Here is a 12,837-nt window from a genome sequence, read left to right on the forward strand (position 1 = left end):
AGGTTCGATGCCTCTCTCCACACACACACACACACACACACACACACACACACACACACACACACACACACACACACACACACACACACACACACACACACACACACACACACACACACACACACACACACACACACACACACACACACACACACACACGTAATCTCACACTCACTCACAGGAGAGCATAAATATCTCTCATGGCATGCTGTTACAGGATGTGATCATTACATAATGGACTTGTTATCTATTCAAAATAGGGGTACAATAATATGATATATCTACCGATGGAGAAAGTGACAACTAAACTAAAGCAGGGAAGTAATTATTATCCAATTCATATGACATGGAAATCATCCAGCCCATTAATGCTTGGCATATTTTCTGGTTACAGTTTTACAGATGAATTTCATGCATCACCTCCAGGGAACTGAATATCAGCTGACTCCAATCGAGGTCCACGCGATCCTGGAGATGGACTTCAACATTTTCATTGGAAAAGACACAGCAAAAGGAACCATTTTCAGGTTTTCAGCTCTGAAAAGGGTTCCAATCCCCACACCACATTATCCTCCGATCAACTCCACATTTGGAAATCGCTCAAGGAAATGTCCTTGGAACTGTGACCAGCCTGCATGGAAGCCATCAAAAAATGCAGTTTAACGGACATGTAAATACAAACAGACTTGACATGGAAAGCAGGCGGGAGGTGCAACCTAAGACAAACAAACTGATTTATTTTCAGAGCCTGTGTGACATCATAATAACAACCTCCAGCAGTGGGGCCGGTGTCTAAAAATAGGGAAGACGTCAAAGCGCTGGTACATATATGTCCATAAAGTGTGCAGCACATTCCTCAGATAACAGCAGATGGCTTACAGATTTCGGTGTTGCGGCGAGAGGACGAACAGCCCACACACGCTTCAAACAACGCATCGCAGGCCCTTTGGTGCGGCGGTTCACCGCGGAGAAAGCGAAGAGTGGAGATGGGACTCCCAAATTGTCCTGTGTGGAGGCAAACGGGGGTTTAAGAGGGACACTGGGTTCGGCCATGCTGTAGCATTGTGTACATGAAGCAGTCCTTGACCCCTATCAGTGAGGTCCTGGTGGAAAAAGTTGGACTCCCTGAAACTGAAGAAGACATCCGCTACTGAACATGCTCTGTGTTTTTTAATTCGTCGTTAGGGTCAAGATGTAGCTGAAGAGCCTTCTTGGTAACTGCATGAGAATTTCATAGCATGGAAATTATCAATTGATACATCTTGCTGCTATTTGTATTGTAGGCCTAGATGAACACATAAATGGTAGTTTCGTAGAAGGGGAACCAGCTATGGTTCCCATATATTTATTGGCGCACTCCATGATCTTGTTTTTCTTTCCATCTTCAGTGGCCCCAAGACTGAACCATGCACATTAACAGGGGTGTCACACAGATGAATTAATGACGCCCTTCTCCAGATGCTTCAGCAGACTGTAAATGGTCCGGAACGCTTGAGAACCCTGCCTCGGCACATCGTGTTGTCAACCATGTTCATGTCACATTCCATCAAAGTGGACAGTCCTCTTCCCCTCTCTTCTTCAATCTCTCCTTTAAACATGCCCTATCATGGAGAACCACATAACTTGACTGTGAAGAAAAGGAGGAGGCAATTAGATTGCATTGCTGGAACTAACCGTTTTTATACTGTTCAGGAATTTATTCTACTTTTCCAATATCTAAAAGAGACAAATATAATCATTGCCCCATTGAATGACTACACATACTGCAGAAATCTGTCCAATAAACCCATGGCCTCTGTGTGCACCAGTCAGAATCTGATGGACATTAGGCCCCTGAAGTCATCGATGTTGTGTGTGTATCTGATGTGCACGATGAGTTTCACAAAGCCACAAAGCCTGCTGCTAGGCTTCTCTCCTCTTTAAGAAGGAAAGAAAAAAAATGAAAAGAAGAGAGTCCGCGACGACATCATTCATCCTGGCCTTTTAAGGAGTGCTCCTGTGGAGGCCTTGTGAGCGCTGTGCTGGCCCACTTTCCCAGCTGCACTGCCCCGTCCTCTCTTCTCCTGGGGAGCCAGGAGCACAGACACGGACTATACTGAGACACAGACACACACAGTGACGATACAAAGACATGCTGTATGGTCACACAGAGGCACTCTGTCAGGCTGCTTATGTCAGGGGTGTACAACCCCAGTCCTAAAGGGCCTCAGTCCTGCTGGAGTTCTTTTTGGTTTGGGAACTATATCATTGATGATGTCATTGATTAGCTATGGTGAGGACAGAAAATGACATACAATAACAGAAACACTCAAAGACCCCAAATAAATTAACACAGACCAAAATGTATTTCCATGCATCTATTCAATCAAAACGCATCTTATTCAATAATTGATTTATAATGGTGGTCCATTATGTAACTGAGGTAGAGCAATAACACTACCGCTATCACTGTATGATTCAGTCTGGCAAACTGGTGTTCATCAGCAAGGCCATGTTCAGAGTGTGGTGGTGGTGGGGGAAAGAACCTCCATAGTTCTGGCAACAGTATTCATCATTGTATTTCCTCCCGGGCCCAGCAGATGTTGTCCAGGCTGCAGCCACTGTCCCAGAGCCCATCAGATAGACAGAGACGGACTGGAGAGGGACTGTGCTGTGGTGGCCCTCCCTGCCCTGAACCGAGCGCTGCTGATGTCAGCCAGACCCTGCATGGCCCCCACTCACCCTCCACACATGCCTCTTGCATGAACCCGTACCAGAACCACAAAAGGAGGACAAAGGAGTGGGAGGGAGAGAGAGAGAGAGAGAGAGAGAGAGAGCGAGGGAGAGTGTGGGAGGAGAAGTGTATATGAGAAGTGTATGTGTTTGACAGAGAGAGAGAGAGAGAGAGAGAGAGAGAGAGAGAGAGAGAGAGAGAGAGAGAGAGAGATAGTGTGTGTGAATTTGACAGAGAGACAGTGAGGGAATGACTACTGTGTTGGCAAGTTTAGTTACTTTCCCATCATGCTTTGCTCTATTGCCAGGTCAACTAAATGTTCTCAATGTTTCAAGTATGGTTTAGACAGAACCTTTGAATGATCCAGCCACTCTATAAACAATAACCCACTCTAAAATACATAATGACGCTTTACGAGTAAGTGGGATAAAGAAATGTAGTTTATGTGAACAGAACACATTGGATATCACCTTCATGTCATGGCCGTTACATCTCGCTAGCTTTTAACTCAATATTACAGACCCTGTTGTTATCTCATATTCCAGTGATAATGCCTTGCATTACGCCTGGGAAGAAAACATTTCAATTTGCTCAACAATGAAAATGTACTATCTTGAGTTCATATGCATGACGCATTGCTAAATATTATGCATATTATGCATTAAACTGACAAAATGGTATTATAACTGCAAAAATCACTGCAGCTGGAGACTCATATCTCCCTCACTAACTTTAAGCACCAGCTGTCAGAACAGCTCACAGATCACTGCACTTGTACATAGCCCATCTGTAAATAGCCCATCCAACTACCTCATCCCCAGACTGTTATTTATTTATTTTATTTTGCTCCTTTGCACCCCAGTATCTCTACTTCCACACTCATCTTCTGCACATACAGTGCCTTGCGAAAGTTTTCGGCCCCCTTGAACTTTGCGACCTTTTGCCACATTTCAGGCTTCGAACATAAAGATAAAACTGTATTTTTTTGTGAAGAATCAACAACAAGTGGGACACAATCATGAAGTGGAACGACATTTATTGGATATTTCAAACTTTTTTAACAAATCAAAAACTGAAAAATTGGGCGTGCAAAATTATTCAGCCCCCTTAAGTTAATACTTTGTAGCGCCACCTTTTGCTGCGATTACAGCTGTAAGTCGCTTGGGGTATGTCTCTATCAGTTTTGCACATCGAGAGACTGAAATTTTTTTCCCATTCCTCCTTGCAAAACAGCTCGAGCTCAGTGAGGTTGGATGGAGAGCATTTGTGAACAGCAGTTTTCAGTTCTTTCCACAGATTCTCGATTGGATTCAGGTCTGGACTTTGACTTGGCCATTCTAACACCTGGATATGTTTATTTTTGAACCATTCCATTGTAGATTTTGCTTTATGTTTTGGATCATTGTCTTATTGGAAGACAAATCTCCGTCCCAGTCTCAGGTCTTTTGCAGACTCCATCAGGTTTTCTTCCAGAATGGTCCTGTATTTGGCTAAATCCATCTTCCCATCAATTTGAACCATCTTCCCTGTCCCTGCTGAAGAAAAGCAGGGCCAAACCATGATGCTGCCACCACCATGTTTGACAGTGGGGATGTAGTGTTCAGGGTGATGAGCTGTGTTACTTTTACACCAAACATAATGTTTTGCATTGTTGCCTAAAAGTTCAATTTTGGTTTCATCTGACCAGAGCACCTTCTTCCACATGTTTGGTGTGTCTCCCAGGTGGCTTGTGGCAAACTTTAAACAACACTTTTTATGGATATCTTTAAGAAATGGCTTTCTTCTTGCCACTCTTCCATAAAGGCCAGATTTGTGCAATATACGACTGATTGTTGTCCTATGGACAGAGTCTCCCACCTCAGCTGTAGATCTCTGCAGTTCATCCAGAGTGATCATGGGCCTCTTGGCTGCATCTCTGATCAGTCTTCTCCTTGTATGAGCTGAAAGTTTAGAGGGACGGCCAGGTCTTGGTAGATTTGCAGTGGTCTGATGCTCCTTCCATTTCAATATTATCGCTTGCACAGTGTTCCTTGGGACGTTTAAATCTTGGGAAATCTTTTTGTATCCAAATCCGGCTTTAAACTTCTTCACAACAGTATCTCGGACCTGCCTGGTGTGTTCCTTGTTCTTCATGATGCTCTCTGCGCTTTTAACGGACCTCTGAAACTATCACAGTGCAGGTGCATTTATACGGAGACTTGATTACACACAGGTGGGTGGATTGTATTTATCATCATTAGTCATTTAGGTCAACATTGGATCATTCAGAGATCCTCACTGAACTTCTGGAGAGAGTTTGCTGCACTGAAAGTAAAGGGGCTGAATAATTTTGCACGCCCAATTTTTCAGTTTTTGATTTGTTAAAAAAGTTTGAAATATCCAATAAATGTCGTTCCACTTCATGATTGTGTCCCACTTGTTGTTGATTCTTCACAAAAAAATACAGTCTTATATCTTTATGTTTGAAGCCTGAAATGTGGCAAAAGGTCGCAAAGTTCAAAGGGGCCGAATACTTTCGCAAGGCACTGTATATCACTCCAGTGTTTAATTGCTATACTGTAATTATTTCGCCACTATGGCCTATTTATTGCCTTACCTCCTTTATCCTACCTCATTTGCACACTCTGTATATAGACTTTTCCTACTGTATTATTGACTGTATGTTTGTTTATTCCACGTGTAACTGTTGTTGTTTGTGTCGCACTGCTTTGCTTTATCTTGTCCAGGTCGCAGTTGTAAACAGAACTTGTTCTGTTAAATAAAGGTGAAATTTAAAAAAATAATAATAATTTGTATGGGGTCTGGTGGCCATTGTCTCAACTTACCCCAAGGCAAACATTTTGACTATATTAGCCCACAGAGCTACAATGATGTACTTTCATGCTAGGTTTAGGACCTCATATTGATGCATATAGAGACTTCAACTGATGTATAGAACAATCTTCAAAGTATCTACTTTGGTTTAAATACAAGCATCATGAAACCTTTAAATACAAGCATCATGAATGTTTTTGGGACCTAACTTGCTTGCCACTTTTTCCTTGTGGTTCCTTCCTTCACAGACTCCATGGAATGATGACTTCCTAAATATTTGGTCAAATTATTCATTTTGTGTATGGTTTCCTAGAAACAAGTTTGTCTCAACTTTGGTTCAACTTACCCCACTCTCCCCTACGTGCCTTTTCTCAAACATCTATGTTGACAAATGGCAGTTAAACATTACTCTGTTAAATAACCATAACATCCTCTAAGATTTTGGTCTTGGATGCAATTTCCCCAAATTAGAAAGCTAAAAAGCCCATCCGATTCACAGGCAATGAACGACAGTGGTGACATTAACTACGCATACGCACACATACACACTCTCTCTCTGCTGAAAAAGCAGTGTGTGAAAGCAGTGTGTGTGAGTCTCTGTCTCTTCCTGGAACCTAATTATGTGTCTAATGATGAGCATCAGGTCCTGTGTACAGGCCAGGGGACAATGCCTCCCACACCAGTGGGCCAGAGGACAGCTGCCTGCAAGGCCCGCCACTATGCAGCCAATGCCTGCTAAAATAGCCAAAATAATGGAAGAGGCTCAAGTCCAAACGAGGGTTTAATACCAGGACACATTTTAATGGCCTGAGCTGTCACACACAGCAGCAGACATCAATATTTACTGCTGCCATGGCACAGCGGTAAGAGGTGGAGATGGAGTGGCGGCCATTTTGGTGGCCCTCCAGGGTACCTTTACACTGTGGTAAAGGCTGAGGAAATCCCCCCTTCAACAGCCCACCGCTATGCACCCCTGGGGCTAGTGCTTCTAAGAAAGAGGCTGGAGGCTGCCAAACATACTGTAAATAACTGTCACTCAGAGATGTGTTAGTCCCTGGGATGTTGTGTAACATGTGATAGCCTATCAGCATGTCCACAACTGACACTGAGATGCTCAAGCAATGTTTCTATGGACAAGCAGGACAAGTGTTTAGATTGTGTAGCAATATGATTCCACTTAAAAAATACAGTAGCCTATAAGTAGACTACTATTATGTCACATTGACACACCTGTGCATCACACGGTGATGTCATTTTGAATATTGAATTGCTCCCCGTGTGTTTATGCTAAAGACTTACTCTCGTTGTGGCCGCAGCTCAATCCCTTCTTTCCACCGATATGGAGTTTGAGCCTATTCCATAACGTGGGTTTATGAAAGCGGTCTTTATCTATGCATGAGAGAATCCAGACAAGAAACCCATCACGAAATCATGTGCAAAACCCGAACCGTTTCAGTCACAAACAAATGTCACCACCATTGAAAAATGACAACATCCACAAGCTTTACATCTGAACTCTCTGTCACGGACATCCTCATTTCGAAGGGATCTTCTCACAGAACAAGTTGTCCAGACCGAACCATTGGAGCAACAAAATAATGTCAGGGTGGCCTGGTCATGTTGCTGATACATCAACTGTAATTTTCCTCTTTTGTCTGACTAATCACAGCCTAACTTTGGATGGCCTGTCCTTACGCAGTGGATCAAGTCATTATGATGAAACTGGGAAAATTGATGCATGTGAGTTCTTTAAAGAGCTGGATGTAGGGTGAAGAGTGGGAATGACAGGGCCTATTCATGAACCCACAGACAGAGATATGAAAGGTAAGACCTGTGGCTCAAATTGTTATTTCCCTTCGCGGACAGGCAGGCAGGCAGACAGGCAGGCAGGCAGGCAGGCAGGCGCTGTATTCACTGCCCTCGCTGCGACGTCGCTTTTCTTCTTCATAAGCAGGCCCTGAAGAGTGATTCCCTGTCTCCATGGCAACCACACTACTGTATTCCTCACAAAACTCCAAAGCATCCCTCTCGCCCCCTCACCACCCACCCCCAGGGCTTGGCAGCCCTCTCTCTCCCTCTGCTCAGGGAAACTTCAATTGCCAGCAACACTTTTTCTACCTCGCCTCAACCTATTATGGTCAAATGAGAGTATAACATCGACCTGAAAAGCCCGCTCCTTCGCTGTAAATCTGCGAGCTATTGTCTCATGCTCGTGGTGCTGTGACAAGATAAGGTCACGGGGTCGCGCCTCCAGGTGATGTTTTTCCATAAGGCTGTGGAGAGGGAATGCACATATATGGTATTGTCTTTATTTAATGCCTGGTCCCTGGCTTTACTGGGTGACTGGCTACAGACTCTTCTCTCCCAGAGTCCTGCACTTCTGATTTGACACAGTACAGTAGAGACTCAGCTAACTATTTTAGCAATGCAGGTTTTAGTTAACCAACTCCAACACTCTTTACGTATGAAAAATGCCATTATTTTACCTGTTATGAAGCAGTGCTGAGGTGATAGTGCAGGCCCCCGGTACCCTACAAATGCTGTGCTTGAAATACCATACCCAAAGCAGTAATCTGAGAGCGTTGAACTTGAGATCGCAGAGTGGCCTGGACAATGTAAGGAGAACTTGACAGTTGTGAACACAAAGAGATTGTGTGCTTTAGCGGGTCGCTGAGCGAAGCAGGAAATCGAGGACGATTCTGTGGCCCTAACGTGTTTCCTATACAGACGGCAAGGGGGGCCCCAGCAACCCTCAACATGACCACACAGGTCTATCTGTCCTGCTTGATGTCCAGCCTGGGCCCTCTCCTCACACAGCATTTCCTCTGTCTGACACTGGGGTGTAGACATTGGCACGCTCACATGGCGAAGGAACATCCCTCCGAGTTATCTGTAGGCTGATTACTCTATGGGTTTGTCACGCATGAACCATGGCTGCAGCCCGGACGGAAAGAGCACAGTGAGCCACAGTGAGCAGGGTTCTGAATCAGACCTACCCGCTTAAGACATCTCACATGCAGTGTTGACTGTGAAACTGAGTCCATCACATAATAACCCAGAAGTCAAACACATACTGTACGTCCTCATTCACTTTAACTGTCACTCTAAACCACAGAGGGCCTCTTTTCATTCCTCTCATCCAACTCCAACCCACTGCATGAGAATTGCAGGCTCCTGGATTTAAAATTGGACCGTATCCCAACTCAGAGAAGAAAAAAAACGAAATGTTTCAAAATGTCTGCATATGGGCCCCCTTGCCCTGTGTGCCTGAATGGGAGGGCGGTGGTGGTGCTATGATTAGACTGGAGACAGGCGAGGGCATTGGCTGGCATGCCCGGCACAGCTATACCAACCCTACAGGAAATGTACCCATCGAAATGTGTTGAAAATGTATTTATCTAAGCAAACACAAACAAATATGGTTTGAAATGCATTTTTAGTTTGCATGTTTTTCACCACATATATTTAAAATATATTAACACATTGGAATGGCAAATGTAATTTATTCATCTTGTGTAAAACCTTCAGTAGTGTAGCCAAAGCCAGGTTGAAGAGGACCCGAAGTGCAGGTCAGTCTAGGAGAAGTGAGGGGAACATCAGAGACCATAATTACCATCACTACACATCCACACTGCACTGGGTCATTGGAGCGGGAAAATGGGACTTCTCCCTGACAATAAAAGAAGCCAGGTGCCTGTTCACCCACGCCCGGCATTGTAAACACCACTCTCACTGCATGACTCATGCCACTGTATACAGATTCCCAAGATGTTATTTATCTTCAGCCCTCTCCTGCCCCGGGTATGGCCTGACCGCTTCCCTCCTTTAAGGGTAAGAGTATGACAAGACGCAGACTCTACTTTCCTCTCTTCTCTCTGGTTCCAGACAGACAGAGTTGTCATTCATATAGGCTGTTCCACTGCTCTGTGTATTGTAACCTTCCATTCTGCATAATGCATGTGGTAAACAAAGTGCCCAGGCCCAAAGTCACTGCGTTTACACGGGCAGCCCATTTCTGGTATCTTTTTCCACTAATTGGTCATTTGACCAATCATATCAGATATTTTTTTCAGAGCTGATGTGTTTGGTCAAAAGATCAATTATTGGGGTTTGTATTTATTTATTGGGCTGCCTGTGTAAACGCAGGCTGAGATTCTTCACACAATAAATGCTTCTGGTGTCAGTAGCAGAAAACACAGATGAACAAATCCTATAAAACCACTCTGACTGTTTATTTCCATTGACATGATGCTCTGTCAACTACAATGCCACGATAAATCATGGGAAAGCAAACAACCACAGACTCAACCAATACACTGCAGGTCGGACGGTCGGATGCTTGATGTCAAAGAGGCTCCCCACTTCCTCTATCCCATGTGAACAGCAGGCCCATTCCCATCAGACCCCAGGCCCAAATCTCCTCGGCACCACTGAGAAATGAGGCTCTTTGTAGTCAGCATTGATGTCATGATGTAGCCATTTCTGGGTATAGACCATAGCTTCCCACTCTGTCCAACACCCAGGTTCTGTTATCTCAGGTCGTAAATTCCTGGCGGAGACTCTCTCCCCGTGACCATGCAGAGAGAGAGACACAGAGAGAACAAAGGATTTCACATGATGAACTCCTAAATCCCCAAAATGGAAATTTGAAACAAAATGTCCACTTGTCAGAAGGTGGGAATGTTCCGTGGACACTTAAGGGACGGGTATGACGAGTGTGTTTCATTTGTTGACCTCAGAGAGGACAGGAAACACATAACTATATCTCTGAATGTGTACATTCTCAATTATGAGGTTTGCATATAATTATTGTATAAAAGTAATGAGTAAAGATGAAACTATTTGTGAAATGATGTACGGTGATGTAATACCTTTAATGTGAGAGAATTGTATTCCCTTCAAATTTTAACTAAGTCATTGGCCTGACCCCGTGAGCACAGACATATTCTGGCGTCATAGAACCACCTTTCCTATTGTTACGAATAAAACCCCCTCCTGGGGAAATCCTCTTCAGACCACGTGTACCTCGGTGGACACTGGGGGGGCACAGGTTTGAGTTTATTTGAGTTTATACCAAGCAAACCCACAGCGTGAGCGTTATTGAATTCCTAACCATACCACGTGGAGCATTGGCTACACGGCTGGAAATGGTTAAACTCTGAGACTATCAATCCCTAAAGAATAAGAGCAAATCTAAGATACTAATTACAAGTCTGCAGCTAGAAATTATATAAACCTGGGATTGTGAATACCAACCACCGCCAAAACATCTATTCTATGAGAACATTTCTGAATGGTACTCTGAAGTATCCATTCTAACCACGAAAGATCTTCAGGGAAGCAGAGAGAGACTCGGGTGAACTCTCCGAAAGACAAACTGACAATTCTAACAGAGGTCACGATGACACACTGGGCGTAAATATGTATTGATTGCAATTATTCCTGAATGAGTGAGCGTTCATGTGCAAAGGATTATCATTTCAATTAATGTAATTATCAACTGTGTTGTGATTCCTTTTGTCTTTCCCGCCTGTTCTCAGTCCACACCCACTTCCCTTTGTCCATCAAGCCGTCATATTGGCTTAACCCAATAGAGAACCTCCACTTTCATTTCCTTGTAACCATATCTACTGTTTGCTTGTTTATGCATTTCTGGGATTATTTAGTTAATTAGTAAATAAATGATTAAGCCAATTGGTGTATGGATGATTCATAGTAAAGGCTGGGTTCGTGTAGATAACCAACAATTTACGATCTTTGGAATGAGACTGGCGTGAGGTAAATAATTAATTCATAGGAAGACTAATTGATCAGATATTAAAATATCTGAAGAGTTATATTTGGAAACTTATAACTTTGTAATCGGAAGATTTTCCTTGGTGCCCCAACTTCCTAGTTAATTACATTTACATTATTAGTTTAATCACGTAATAATAATTACAGAGAATTGATTTGATAAAATAATAGTCTTTTAATGATGCCAAAGACACAACATTGCCCTTCAGGCCAAATTCAGCTGCTTGCAACAGCTGCTTGGGAACACATTACTTTGTGTAACTGCAATGTGTTTGCGATTTAGAGGTGTTTTTCTCTCATTATAAAAGTGCGATTTTAGAAAGTCAAAGGTTGAATGTGCTAATTGGTTGATAATTTTCCTCTTTGTCAATTGTCAGTCTGAACGATGACGTCACTGCTTAATTGCCTTTATATTCCACCTGAGGATGCTGTTGAGCAGAGCTTTAGAGTAGTGGATGAGGTGAATCATTTTATAGTTTGAGACTTGACGTTATCAGTGCATTTGAAAGATAGACACTGATACGACCATGGTTCAAAAAGATGTACACTGTTCTATAACCCAAGCAAGTTGTCTTTCTCTTTGTTTATTTTGACTTGTGCGTCAACGTTTAGTGTGCCTCATCTGGATTGCTCAGATTTGACAGGATGCCCTGTATCAGATCAACAAGGTATGTGCGTCAACATCCCAAATAAACAGATGTTGTGGCTGTATTTCATTACACACATTAACATCTCTGTTCAATGACTAAGAGTCATTTCCTCATGCAACATTATTCCTTCAGGTTTTCTTTCTGGGCTTTTCTCACTGCTACTAGGCAGCAGTGTGTGTTTATATGTATGTGTGTGTATGTGTGTGTGTGTGTGTGTGGGGGGGGGGGGGGGGGGGGCTACCTAGTTGGTAAAGGGCTACCTCCTAATACTTTGAAAATAGAGTATTTAAAAAGTGCTTAAGACATAATCTAGTGGCCAGGCAAAGGGAGATGTATAATAATGTATCTCAACGAAGCATTGATGCAGGACGTTGGATAATACGGACTCCCTTCACACGCCTCTGTCTGGGACACACGGCTGCCTTTCATCAACTCAGTTTAGGAAGCAGCTAATTTTCTTTAGTCTCTGTGGAGTTCTGACCTGATTTCTCCCACAATGAATTGGACTGCTCTCTTTGCATTGTCATCAAATGGGTTATGGGGAACTAAGGACAGACACACTGAAAGAATAAACATTACAGTAGGCTAATACAATGTCTGCACAATGTTGAAACTTGACGCGTACGTATAGGAGACCGCAGCAGTACATTCCAGTCATAGACACACTTTCTGTCTGTGATGACCACTCTTCCATAGTCCAAATTGAAACTCAATTGCCACAAACCTTGCATGCCCTCCTGTAACTAGAGCAATACAAATAAATGAACCTCAACATGCACATGGACAAATCAGCAATTGCCTGAAAATGAATAATTTTTTCAAATAGGAAAATGTAATGCATCCCATAGAAGAGAACATTTTAGA

Source organism: Oncorhynchus masou, chromosome 27 (genome assembly GCF_036934945.1).
Source record: "Oncorhynchus masou masou isolate Uvic2021 chromosome 27, UVic_Omas_1.1, whole genome shotgun sequence".
Lineage (NCBI taxonomy): Eukaryota > Metazoa > Chordata > Actinopteri > Salmoniformes > Salmonidae > Oncorhynchus > Oncorhynchus masou.